General features: G+C 46.5%; 1 protein-coding gene across 1 annotated transcript in view; it reads left to right on the forward strand.

The window, feature by feature from the left end:
* The first annotated feature begins 1078 nt into the window (after window positions 1–1078).
* ABAT (4-aminobutyrate aminotransferase) overlaps window positions 1079–13215 on the forward strand; it is an 85860-nt gene continuing 73723 nt past the window's right edge. Inside the window, 1 exon segment of the mRNA XM_037029968.1 lies at window positions 1079–1224. The gene's annotated coding sequence lies outside the window, so the exon portion shown is untranslated.

Raw genomic sequence — 13215 nt, forward strand, 5'->3', positions numbered from 1 at the left:
AGGACTACAGTCCTCCCTGACTAATCAGACACAAGGCAGCCTGGTTCTGAAAGACAGTAAAGGGGAGGTGCCTTGGGGTTTTGCAAGGTTCAAGTAGACTAAATAGTTACCTGACGAAACTGAGTGGGGAAAACCAAACAGTGCTGTTTCTTGGCCTTTTAAGGTCTGGAATCTCCATTCAACCATTTATTATGAGCACTTGCGGATCTCATGTTGTTCTGATGGGCAATCTTTTGTCTTTGATTTTACCACTGAAGGGATGTATCATTTTTCTAGACACCTTTAGAAAGCTACAGAGCTATCAGTCATTTACATTTTAGTATTAACTAGTTTTCATATAGCATTTTAATTTTTAATAAAGCGTCTTATCACATCTCCAATCTCCTTTACACCCATGGAGGAGGTACTATCACTGTTGTTTCCATTTCTATTTAGAAAACAGAATCAGGGAGGCGCAGTGACCTGCCCTACATCTTGCAGAAGAACCATAGACTCCTAGTCCAGTGCTCTTTACTTTGCACCCACAAAGCACAAGCTATTTGCCTTCTGCAGCTGGTGGGCCAGGAGGTGTTAAGTGAATTGCGGCCAGGAGGGCTGAGCCGAGGGAGAGAGGCACAAGCTCACTCACTGGGAGGTAGACAGGGAAAGGAATGATGCTCTTTCCCTACATTTCATATGAGACCTTTTCTGATTCTGACTTTAGGGTTCCAGAGCTTGGGTTCTGGGCCGCCAAGTGCAGTTGGGTTATCTACACTCACCTGCATTCCCAAGGGTCCAGAAAAAGGGACAAGAGGTAATTAAGGTCGAGGTTAAATCAATCAAAAGAGCCGCCCCCCTTTTAAATACGGGTTCCCATAGCCTGCACCATCAGAAAGCCTCCTCGGCCCCTTCTCCCACCACTCCGAGCCTTGCTCCCGGCCCTCGCGGTCCCTCCTCAAGGGCCCCGGCTCCTGCGCCCCTGAAGATCGGACTCTACCCCCGCCCCACCTTCCCCCTCCCCCCCGGGGGGGCGGTGGTCCATGGCGGGCACAGTCATTGGCTAGGTGCAAGCGAGGGTTGGGGCAAGTAGCGCTGATTGGCCGGTGCTACCCGGCGGAACCAGAGAGGCCCGCGAGTCGCTGGGGGAAGCGGGGCAGAGACCCGGCGCAGCCCGAACGCAGAACGCAGATCCCGCAAATCGAGCCCCGCAGATCGGAGTCCGCACAACAGAGCTGGGGCCTGGAGGTAAGGGCGAGGTGTTGGGTTGTGCAGGGCGGGCCCTTCTGCGGGGGAGCCGAGATGGAGTCCAGATGGAGTCCTTTGGCCCTGCCCCCAGGGAGCAGAAACCTGGCATCTCTCTGAAGCATGACCCTCACCCCCGTGAGACTGTGGTCCTCTCCCCCGCAAAAGAGGTCTCTCACCTTTTTTCTTCAGAAATGGGCTCCTCCTCCTGTCCCTGGGCTCTAGAGATGAGGTCTCTCTGATTTACCCCTTGGAATGAAATGTGCCCCCCAAAGTGGGGTCCAGCGTCCCCAGGTACCTAGGACCCTCTCATCTCTTTGGAGACTCATGTCACTTCCCCCTGCCTAAAAAGTAAGTTTGAATTTCTTTCCCCCCACCCTTCTGAATAATGGGGTCTTCTAAGCGCATAGGTAACAGTGTGTTCTCTATGGAAAATGGAGGCTCCCAGATACCCTGTAAAATAAGCCTCTTTTTAAAATAAGGACCTCCCAGGGCAGAGACTCTGCATGTCACCCTCAAACCCAATATGGATCTCTCTACATCTCCCCCTCAGAAACTAGGCTCTGGTATTTGCCTTTAGAGGCGATTTCCTGTCCTGACCTTTCAAGACCCCCTTCCCACTCATAAGAATGACATGGTTGCCTCTGACACCACCACTAAAGTGCTTGGGTTATTTCCCCTCTTCCTTCAGTAAAGATGTACAATGAGGGGCTTTTATGCTCAGAAACAAGGCAAGGGTCTGGATCGAGACCAAGTCGCCCCATGTCACTCCACCCCTATCTAACCCTTTTACACAAACCCCATCCCATTAACACCCCATACCCACCCCTGCCCACCTCACCTAACCCATTCGTCCCAGCTGTACTGCCACACCTCACTGCTCCACTTAATTTCATCTACCTTTTCTCACTCTAGCCAGAGATAAGACTAGAAGCAGGGGGTTAATAAGAAGGCCTAGTGACTAAGCCCTTAAAACTGGGGTCCTGAGGGTAGAGACTCTTCTAGGAGCCTCCAAACTCTGACAGCAGAGATGACCTCTAAGACAGCAGAACCAGCAGGGACTCCAACCCCCCCTCACCCCAACACCTACTCACCCACACACACCCCAAGGACTGTATTCAGAATATCCTCCCCAGAGACAGCCTAACTCCTCTCCTGGAGGAGGGGGTGTCTGTGCAGAAAGAAGAGCCCCCTGTTAGCTCCCTGGGGCTGCCCTTTCCCACCCCAGCTCCTTGGGCATTGCCCAGTGGAATTCCCTAGGTGCTTGATCAAGGGAGATGGAGGCTGCGGGAACCATCCACTGGGCTGGAGGTGGTATTGGCTTCACTGCCTTGATGAAGCTGGTCTAAGGGACAGGATACTGGGAACCGCTCTTCTCCAGGGGGTCAGATTGTGGGAACTGGGAAGAGAAAGGCAAGGAGCTCTGCCTTGCTCTTTGGAGCTTCCCCTGCAACCTGGAGTATGAAGAAATGTGTGTCCTGGGTGTCCAAAGAGGCCAGCCCTGGGGCGGGGGGAGAAATGGCCCCGTTCTGGAGCCCTAGGACCTCAAAGGGCTTCTGGATCATAATCTGCCCCTTCCTTTGACAGTTAAGTAAACAGGCGTACAAAGAAGGGAAGAGACTTGCTCAAGGTCACCCAGCCAGTGGGTGGCAAAGCTGGTCATGGCCTCTCCAGGGTTTGTAGGGTTTCAGGGTCCTGGACACTACCTCCAGTCTTCACTACCTTCAGTCATTCACAACCCAAACCACTGGGTGCTGCTGTCCACACTTGTCAGAGGAAGTGCTGAGGCACTGCCAATGTCACACAGGTAGGAAGGGGTAGAGCCGGAGCTCAGCACCATCCCCAACAGGCCACCTTGTAGAATCCATTCCTGCGAGTTTTCACTTCACTATTCACTCCGTGTGCTATTTTTACTGAGCCCACTGCCAAATTTAGGCATGGCAAGATCCAAAGAGACCCAGGACAGCAAATAAGATTGGTTGCAATATGCTGGAGCCAAGACTCCTACTGGACCCTCCGTTGCATAGCTAGGTTTGCTCCAGGAACTACGGACAGGGTCTGAGGAAGTTAGGTCCCCTTCATCCAGGGCCTCTTTCCTTTCACTCCCCGGACATCCTCTTTGGCTCCAAGTTCCCTGCAGCAATCTCCCATCCCTGCTCAGAGAACTGCTTCTTTTCCCGAGGCATTGGATGGAGGACACGAGCTGGGACTCTGGACTATCATAGTCCAGTGTAGAACAGCAGCCAGTTCGTGGTGCCAAGGTGAATGTTTATAGCATGAAGGGACCATGGCGCACAGGGGTTGAGAGCTTGGTCTCTGACCCCTCTTATCTGGGTCTAGAGCCCAAACCTATTATTTGCTATGTGATCTTGGGGAAACTAGCCAGCTCTCTGTGACCCGATTCCCTCAGAGTCCTTATTAGAATGAAATGAGTTAATCTTCATAAAGTGTATATAGCAGGCAATAAATGGAAACAATGATTATGACTACAAGCCCAAAGTCTAAAATGGTAGGGAGGTTGGGCTTTTAGGTAAAACTTAAACCTGCTCTGTAGATAATCTGCCAGGGTCCAAGCTAGTGAAAAGTCAGCTGGCACTTGGAGATAAGAATGAAATCTGCCCAGAGAGAGTGCAGTATATGGAACAGACTAGAGTCTAAAGTTAGATGAGGCCAAAAGTCAACTCCTGGCTACTGCTGGCTGTGGGGTCTTGGGCGAGTCATTCACCTCTCTGAGCCGTAGTGTACTTGAATGAGGTTTGTTGTTAGTAAGGCAGGCATCAGAATAGAGACAGGTCAAGAGCATAGTTTCTCATCGTTGGCACTGTAGACGTGCGCGACTGGATAGTCCTGTGTTGTGGAGTCATCCTGTGCACTGTAGGATTTTCAGCATTGTTCCTGCCCTCTACCCATTAAATGCCAATTGCTACCCTCTCTAGTTTTGGCAGTGGAACTGTCTCCGAGCATGGCCTGATGACATTGCCCTGGGAGGCAAAGTCATTTCCCCCATACCCATTGAGGACCATTGGTCTAATATATGTGCCTTGCACAGAGTTGACACGATATCAGACAGCATCCTCCTTGCACGGGCTCCCTCATTCTGCTTCCTGCATGGAAGCAGGGCAAGCAGGTGGTGCTCAGCCCTGAGCCTCCCAATGCTAATGACAATTTTAAACAGGACTCTGCTATGCCAGATTACTTTCCTGTGTATTACTCTAGGTTTCCCACTTCACAGATAAGCAAACAGATAAGCACAGATTAGCTCGTGGAGGTTAAATAACTTCCTAAGGGTGTCACTTCCTATGCTGCTAGGGATCAAAGGAACAGGCATGCTCCCTTTAAAACAGTTTTACAAGTAACCTACTTCTGGAGCCTTCTTCAGAAGATCATTTGGTGGTCTCTTTCAAAATTTAAAACCCATGCCCTTTGGTCCAGCCATCTCACTTTTAGAAATCTTCTGTAGGAATGCTCACGTGCACAGAGAGAGAGAAACACAAGACTGCAGGGTTTTTTAAATACCAGCAAGGGAAGGGGCTCCATTACGGTGCAGTCACATGGGAAAATGAGTGTCTTTTTAGAAGAATGAGGTAGGTCTACATTCCTGACCTGGAAAGTTCCCCGAAACTTTACTATCTTGTGAAAATGATAAGGTCATAGGATCAATATATAAAGTGTAATTCCATTTTTGGAAAAATAATATATGTAAATAGTATAAAAATAGGTAGTTAGGGAAGTGAGGAGGATGAAAATGACCTATACATATAAGAAAATATTAATGGAAGAAGAAGAAAGAGTATAAGCTAGCCAGCTTCCCATTCACTAAAAAAGAGCAAAGCTGACCCACGGAGGTGGAGATCTGCTTGGAGTCACTCAGCCAAGAAGTACGGCAGTGCAACTCCAGCCCAAGTCCAGAACCCCAGGCTGTGCCTCTCTCAGCTGCCTCTACCCCCAGTGTCTGGTGATGGATGTGGTCTGAAGACCTTCATACACCAGTCCTTCTCTCCCGGGATGTGGTCATGCTGGAAGTTGCCAGTGGCTGAAACTCAGGCCTGTGAGCTTCCTGCAAGTCTGGGGCCAGGAGACAGGACTCTGAGGCCCCATCTCCATTAGCAGAGCTTCAGGGAATACCACCAGCATCGCAGTGGATCTTGGGATCAGACTGACTGGAACAGAACTGGACTTCTACCAGCATGGGGGCGTCAGGCCATGGCCACTTTACCTCTCGGTGTCTCATTTCCCCATCTTTATGAAGAGAATACTAGTAAATTTTGTTTGTAAAGAGGAGGAGAAGGAGGGGCAGTGGTAGAACCTATCTCATAGGGTTATTATGAAGATTAACTGAAACTGTTCAAACATCCAGTACATAGTCCTGCTTAGGTAATGAGTCCTGGCTCTCCCCTTCTCTCTGCTTGCCTGGCCCCTAGCTGGGAAGCTGAAGGCTGAGGGCAAAATCCTCCTGAGTGACAGCTGGCTAAATCAGCAACCCCCACTCCGCACTGTTGCCCAGCAGAAAGTCCAGGGGACAAGGTTCTGAGGGTAATTGCTCTTTTCCCTCCTCCCTTGTGTACAGCTGTCCTTGCTTTTCTAGATACGCCACACATTCAACTGTCTTACCATCACGGGGGACGGGATGGCCTGAGGCAGCCTCTAACCACACATTCCTTCAATAACAAGAGCAATTCTCCAAGGGCAAATTTTCCTCCAAGAGCCATCCCCCATTCTCTTTTATAGCCCATCTCCCTGATCCTCCCCACCCACAGCCTGGAAACCCATTTCCCTCCTCTGGACTCCTGTCACCCACACCCAAGGCTTCTTTGGGTCCAGGACTGTGAGCTCGTTTTTCTTCCTTTCTGTAATTCCTGGAGGGTAGAGATCACACCAGTCTCGCTTACTCCTGGGTCCCATGTGCATAACACAACTCCTGGTACACAGTAGAAACTCAATGAGCATTCAGTACGTGCATAAGTATACTTTTTATGATGATAAAATACACAACATAAAATTAACCATTTTAATCATTTTAAACTGTACAGTTCAGTGACATTTAGTACATTCACAATATTATACAACCATCACCACCGTCTAGGTCCGGAACTTCTTTATCACCCTGAAAAGAAAACATACCCATTAAGTAGGCACTTCCTCCTCCCCGTACTGCGAACAACCACTAACCTGCTTTCTGACTAGATGGATTTGCCTATTCTGAATATTTCACATAAAAGGAGTTATGCATATATGGGCTGTTATGTCTGGCTTCTCCATGTTGTAACATGTGCCAGTACTTTGTTCCTTTTTATAGCTAAATAATATTCTTTTGTATGGATAGACCAGTTTGTTTATCCATTCGTCAGCTGATGGACATTTGAGTTGTTTCCAGTTTTTAGCTATTGTGACTAAGGCTGCTATTAACATGCATATACAAGTTCTGGGTTGAAGTCCTGTTTTCAGCTTTTTCGGGTAAATGCCCAGCAGTGGAACTGTTGGGCCATATGGTAATTCTTGGTTTATTTTTTTGAGGAAATGACAAACTATACCATTTTACATTCCCACCAGCAATGTGTGAACATTCCCATTTTTTTTACATCTTTGCTACCACTTCTGTATGGACATGCTGGTGACACATGTTAAGCAGTGAAGTAGTAATAATAATATATTACTACTCTTATTTCCATTTCAGCAGGTGTGAAATGGTACTTCACTGTAGTTTGGATTTGTGTTTCTGCATGATGACTAATGATGGTGAGCATCTTTTCATGCGGTTGTTGGCCATTTGTATGTCTTCTCTGGACAAGTGTCCTTTCAAGACCTTTGCCTCTTTTTGAATTGGGTTGTTTGTCATTTTATTGAGCTGTAAGAGTTTTATATAGACTTGAAGGTATTTTTGTGTTGCCATTTCCTCTTGTATTTAGATATTTGCTCAGCTCCTGTGGGCTCACAGTCTAGAGCAAAGTTTCTCAGCCTCGACAGTATTGACATTGCTGTGGGGACTCTCCTGTGCGCTACAGGATATTCGGCAGCATCCCTGACCTCTACCCACCGGATGCCAGTAGTACACTTCCCCTCAGTTTGCAACCACCAAAAATGCCTCCAGACATTGCCAAATTCTCCTGGAGAGCAAAAGTGCTCCTAGTTGAGAATTACTGGTTTAGAGGCTAAGACAGCTGTGCATACCGACGATTTCAGTCATATGTCTGGTGTCTCAGAGGGCACACAGTGGGCATTCAGGACGTATTCATTGAATGTTGGATGGGTGGAAGACGAACTGTAGGATGGGCACAGCCCCTTTGTTGGCTGGGTAAACTGAGGGGTGAGGGTGTGAAATGGATGGATGAATACATGAATGTCATTTACAGGGTCTGGACATGTGCCTAAAACTCTACTATGGGAAAACGAAACACTAATCTTCCAGCTGGAATAGTCTTCCCCCTCTCACTGCCTAGCACAATGGTTCTCAAGCTTTAGCATCAGAGTCACATAGAGGCTATGTTAGAACACAGATTGATTCTGGCCCTTGCCACCAGAATTTGTGCTTCTGTAGTATCACTGGCCTGGCACAATGCCCCCACCCAGTTTCCACGACCTTGGAAAGCCTGCATCATACTTCCACCACCTTGCCAACCTTGGGTGTTCATTCTAGGATGTCCCATAGCTTTAACTGCCAATGTTAATATTTATGGTCTTGAACTGTTGGCAGCATACTGGAAATCTGTCCCTTGGCCACACTGAGAATTTTTCAAAGGTGTCCTAGTATCTTGCTACTGGGAGTGTGGTCCAGTGACCAGCAGTATCACATCCTCGGAGCTGGTTAGAAATGTAGACTCTTGCCCACCCCACCCCCCGGCCTATGAATGTAAACCTACATTTTAGTAATATCCTAAAGGGGATTCGTGTGCATATTCAAGTTTGAGAAACCTCTCCTAGGACATCTCTATACCCTCACCACTGAGAGCTAACCGTGCGTAACTTGGCAGAGTTAGATTGACAGTATCTGTGACAATGTGAATGGTGTCTGGGCTGTAACATCATTAGGACATTACTGGTCATTCATATATCTTTGCCTGATATATTTTATCTCTTAGGATGTCTGAACTGACCTTATTTGACCCATGGGAAAATAGAGGCCCATGAGAGCAGTGCCTTGCTCAAGGTTGTACAAGGATCATGAAGGAGATTGGAGACTGCCATCCATTCCACAGTTGCAAGCAATATTCTGTGGGGTTGAAATACCACAGTGATGATACATAAAAATATGGAGTGGGAGGGTAGCATTCTGAAGCTTCCATGTTTGCTCTTCAAAGGTGGGGGAAGGCCCTGACCAGGTGGATTAGTTGGTTGGATCATCATCCTATACACCAAAAGGTTGCATGCTTCAATCTCCAGTCAGGGCACGTACCAAGGTTGTGGGTTTGATCCCCAGATCCCCAGTTCGAGCACATATGGGAGGCAACTGATTGATGTTTCTCTTTGTCTCCGTCTCTCCCCCATCCTTCCTCTCTCTAAAATCAATAAACATATCCTCAGATGAGGATTTTTTTTTTAAAGTGGAGGAAAGGGAGATGACCTAAAAGTTGTCCAAGAACTAGAACTGAAGTGGCATTCTTATTGTTCTTCAGTGTTTTTTTCACAACTGTTTATCGGGTACTTAGTAGATACTGGATGCTGGCATCATGTAAATGGTGTGAACAAGGAATACAAGGTCTCATTCTTAGTGGCTTCTGTCTAGGTGGGCAGTGTACGCATCTGACATTCATTCATTCTTTAATGGTTGTGTCCATTTATTGCACAATTTCTATGTGTCCTGTACAGTTCTAGATGTTGGTGTGTGTGTGTGTGTGTGTGTGAGAGAGAGAGAGAGAGAGAGACCCAGCTATTACACCAGAGGATTTTCTAGGCTAGCTGTGGGGAACAGGGGTCAGGCCCATAAACAACTGCCTTTCAGTGAGATGAGTCCCCCGGGGGAGGGTAGGGGATAGAGGTACCAGTTGAGAGAAGAAGGAGGTCACATGATCTGTCTCTAGGGATGCTGGGGAAGAACTTTGAGAAGAAAAAGACAGAAAAGACAGGGAAGATATCAACAGAGAGAACATGAACAGAAAGGCTCAGAGACTTCCTGGAGAACTGTTAAAAGAAAATCTTCAGGAAAAGAAAGGATAAAATCATGACTCCCATACAATTACAAAAATGAATACTTGTTAAGGATTTCATGAAGCTCATTCAATGAGAAAACTGGGCAGATGTCATCACCGATTTAAAGGAAAATTCAAATAAAGCATAATTATCTATAGACTAAAAGAATGTTGAACTGAGTGGCAAATGTAGGCAAACAGTGGTTGGACAAGACAGAACTTGCTTGTCCATCAGTGTGCTACACATTACGAAGACTTGGAAAAATAGCTTAAGGATAATGGACAGAGCTAGAATCAGGTAACGTGAACATTTGCACTGTATGTAGACAATGCATACCTTTTCATTGAGACTCATTTTTTTCCTATAAAACCAATGTTCAGAGCAAGGGGGAGGTGTTAGCTGGAGCAGAGGGTGGGCGAATGAGGAGAAAGGAAGTTGCAGGAGGGCCAGATCATGGACAGCCGGGTGACCCATGATAATTCTTTTGGACTTGACCCAGAGACCAATCAGGAATCATGGGAGGATTTTAAGCAAAGAGGTGACCTGATGTGATTAGCACTTGGGAAAGATCCTTCCAGAAGCTGGATGGAGAATGGACTGACTATAGGAGGCTCAGACAAAGTAGCCTGTTGGAAACTGAGATGGTGAGAGCTTCACCTAGATTAGGGCTAGGCAAATTATTGTAACTATTCAGCTGTCTGTATCATGATGACAGCCATGGACCATGTGAATGAATGAGCACATCTGTGTTTTAATAAAACTTTGTTTACAATAAACAGGCTGGGAGGCAGATATTTCCCCACTATCACCATCCTAGTTTGCCAACCATGACCTAGAGCAGTGTCAGAGAGGCTAGAGCTGCCCCTAGTTTTCGCAGGCCTCTTGTATTCCTTCTTCCTTCCAAATGTTTAGAATTTATTGGCAGCTGTTGGTGGGAACCCAAGGACACCTTCTTCCACTTGCCTTTGAATGGGTCTCATGATGGAACCAGGCAATCCCTGGGATGGATCACTGGCCTTTGAGCAAAAGCTTTTAGGACCTCTAAGCTCCTTTGGGGCAAAGTTGATTGAACAGCCTCTTGCAGTAGCCAAAAGAGCAAGCCACCACCTAGGCTGGACTTGTAGACATGGCCTGCCTCCCCTCTTCTTGCCCAGAGCTGTAAATAGCTCTGTGCTGGCTTTTCAGGCTGAGTTCTGGGGACAGGCTGGAAATGAGCACATCATGGAGCATTTGTGAAAACTACTGCCTGCATGCAGATGTGTATGCCTGGCACCATGCCCCAGCCCAAGTGCACGGTCTTCCCAGGGGCTGAGAGCAGGGCTCACAAAAGAACCACACACAAAAGACCATGGACATTCTGACCTGGGGACAGGGTCCAGGTGGGATCCAGAGCTGGCCTGTCAGGGTAACTGACAAGCTATAGGACAAGAGGAAACCTTCCAAAGACCTTGGATGGAGTTTCAACTCAGGCTCTGCCTGCCCTAATGACAGTGGCCCATAAAAAGTGGGAGCTCCTATTTGCTGAGCATTCAGTGGGTGCTTGGGCTGTTTGGGGAGCTTTTGTATATTTGCTCATCCATTGTTCACAGCAACTCTGGAGAAAAGACTGATCAGATTTCAAGGTGGGAAATGGAGACTCAGAAAAGATAACTGCCTTGCCTGGGCTCAGTTTACGCATCAATGGGAATAATATTGTCTTATCCTTTTGCTGTATCAGGGGAGTTTGGAAGGAGCAGCTGCCACAGCAGATGAGAAAGCAGGGTTTAAAATGCTGAATAAAACCAGTGGTAGGTGGAGGAAGTCTAAAGCACTTCCTTCCAGCAGCCACCCACCAACAACTCATTTGCAGGAATCAATCAGATCCAACCCTGTGGGCCTGCTGTGGGCCTGGGTTTGGGTCTGTCTCTTAGACTCTCCTTATAGGGTCAAGGAAAAGCCAGTGTTAGGAAGCAGATACATTGTTGGCTCCTGGAGTGCCCTAAGATTGGGAGGTCTGGACCTCAGTCTTCTCATCTATAAAGTGGCAACATCATACTGGTGGTTGTTAGATTGGATAACAAGAGGGAATGTGGTCGAATGCTTTCTACCTGCTGACTGGGGGACTCTCTGAGGATTATCTCATTCAGTGCTCTCAACAACCCGGGAGGGAAAGTCCTCTTTTGTAGATGAGGACACAGAATCAGAGCATTTTAAGTTGGTTGGCCAACATCACAGAGATAGGAAGAGCCAAAAGCTAGACTTGAATCAAGAAGTGCTCAAGTCGGAGCCCAATTCTTTGAACACAAGTCTCACTGGGGACCTCTAAGTGCCAGAGGTTGGAATCCCTCCTCCTTCCCATCCATGCCTTTCACCTAGTCTGTATGTACATGCTTATTCTGCTTTTTAACGATAATCATTTCTCAAATAAATGGTGTAGTACATGGTAAAACAAACGGAACACCTGTGTTTACAAAAAAACCTATTTTCCTTTCTTATCCCCACCTCCTGGACCCTTCTGCTCCCTACAAGTAGCTCTGTATTTTAAAAATGGTCACAGTCTGGTGCTTTGTTTTTTATTATAAATATATCATAGAGATCTTTTCTTGCCCCTTTTCATGGCTGCAGAGTATTCCATTGTGTAGGACACTTATTTATCCAACCAGTCCCCTCTTGTTGGGTTTCTGGGTTGTCTCCAATGTTTTGCCATCACAAAGGAAGCATGAATGGACTGTGTATAGAGTCATTTCACACATGTCCAAATATTTCTGTAGCATTTATTCGTAGAAGAGGAATTGCTACATCAGAAGGTATATGAGTATTTTTCCAAATACTTTCTATAAACCATTTCTTATAAGATATAACACACATACAGAAATAAACACAAAACAAAAAACACAGCTCAGTGGTTTTTTGCAAAGTTAATAGTCATGTAATTGCCAACAAGGTCAAGAAGGAGAGCCAAAAGGAGCAGGCCCCATGTGCCCTTCCTAATTATTACCCCATCTCCACATCACCTGCCATCTCTCACAGAGATCCTTGCTTGCTCTTACTTACAGTTAGCTACAAATATACTACCTAAGGATGCATTCTTCATTACCTGTTCAGTTCACTTGTTTTTCCACTGTATTCTTTTTGTGACTACTTCATTTGCAGACTGTAACATTTCTATAGTTTATCCATGTTGTTTCCTGTAGCTTGGTCCATTCATTTTCATTGTTGCCTAGTAATTCATAAAATGAATAGGCTACAATTTGTTTATGGACTCCACTGTTGATGGACATTTGGGTTGTCTGCAGTTTGCAGTTTGCTTTAGTCTGCTCATGCTGCCATGATAAAATACCGTAGACTGAGTGGCTTAAATAACAGAAATTTGTTTCTCACTGTCCTGACAGCTGGAAGTCTGAGATCAGGATGCCAGTACAGTTGAGGTCTGGTGAGGGCTCTCTCTTCCTGGCTTGCACATGGCTGGTTGCCTTCTTGCTGTCTCTTCCTATGGCAGAGAGAGCACTCTGGAGCCCCTTCTACTTCTCATAAGGGCACTAATCCTGTGATGAGGACTCCACCCTTTTGGCCTCATTGAAACCTAATTACCTTCCAAAGGCCTTGTCTCCAAAAGCCATTTCATTGGTGGTTAGGGCCTCAGCATACAAATTTGGAGGAAACAGTTCAGTTTATACTAAGGCAATTATAAATACAGGCGTACCTCATTTTATTGTACTTCACTAAATTACAATTCACAGACATTGCTTTTTTCTTAAACTGGAGGTTTGTGGCCACCCTGCGTTGAACAAGTCTACCGTCAACAGCATTTGCTCACTTCATGCTTCTATGCCACATTTTTATAATTCTTGCAATATCTCACACTTTTTCATTATCGATATATCTGTTATG

This window comes from Sturnira hondurensis, unplaced genomic scaffold, assembly GCF_014824575.4.
Source record: "Sturnira hondurensis isolate 20B ecotype Veracruz unplaced genomic scaffold, ASM1482457v3 Scaffold0020579, whole genome shotgun sequence".
In the NCBI taxonomy this organism is placed as follows: Eukaryota; Metazoa; Chordata; class Mammalia; order Chiroptera; family Phyllostomidae; genus Sturnira; species Sturnira hondurensis.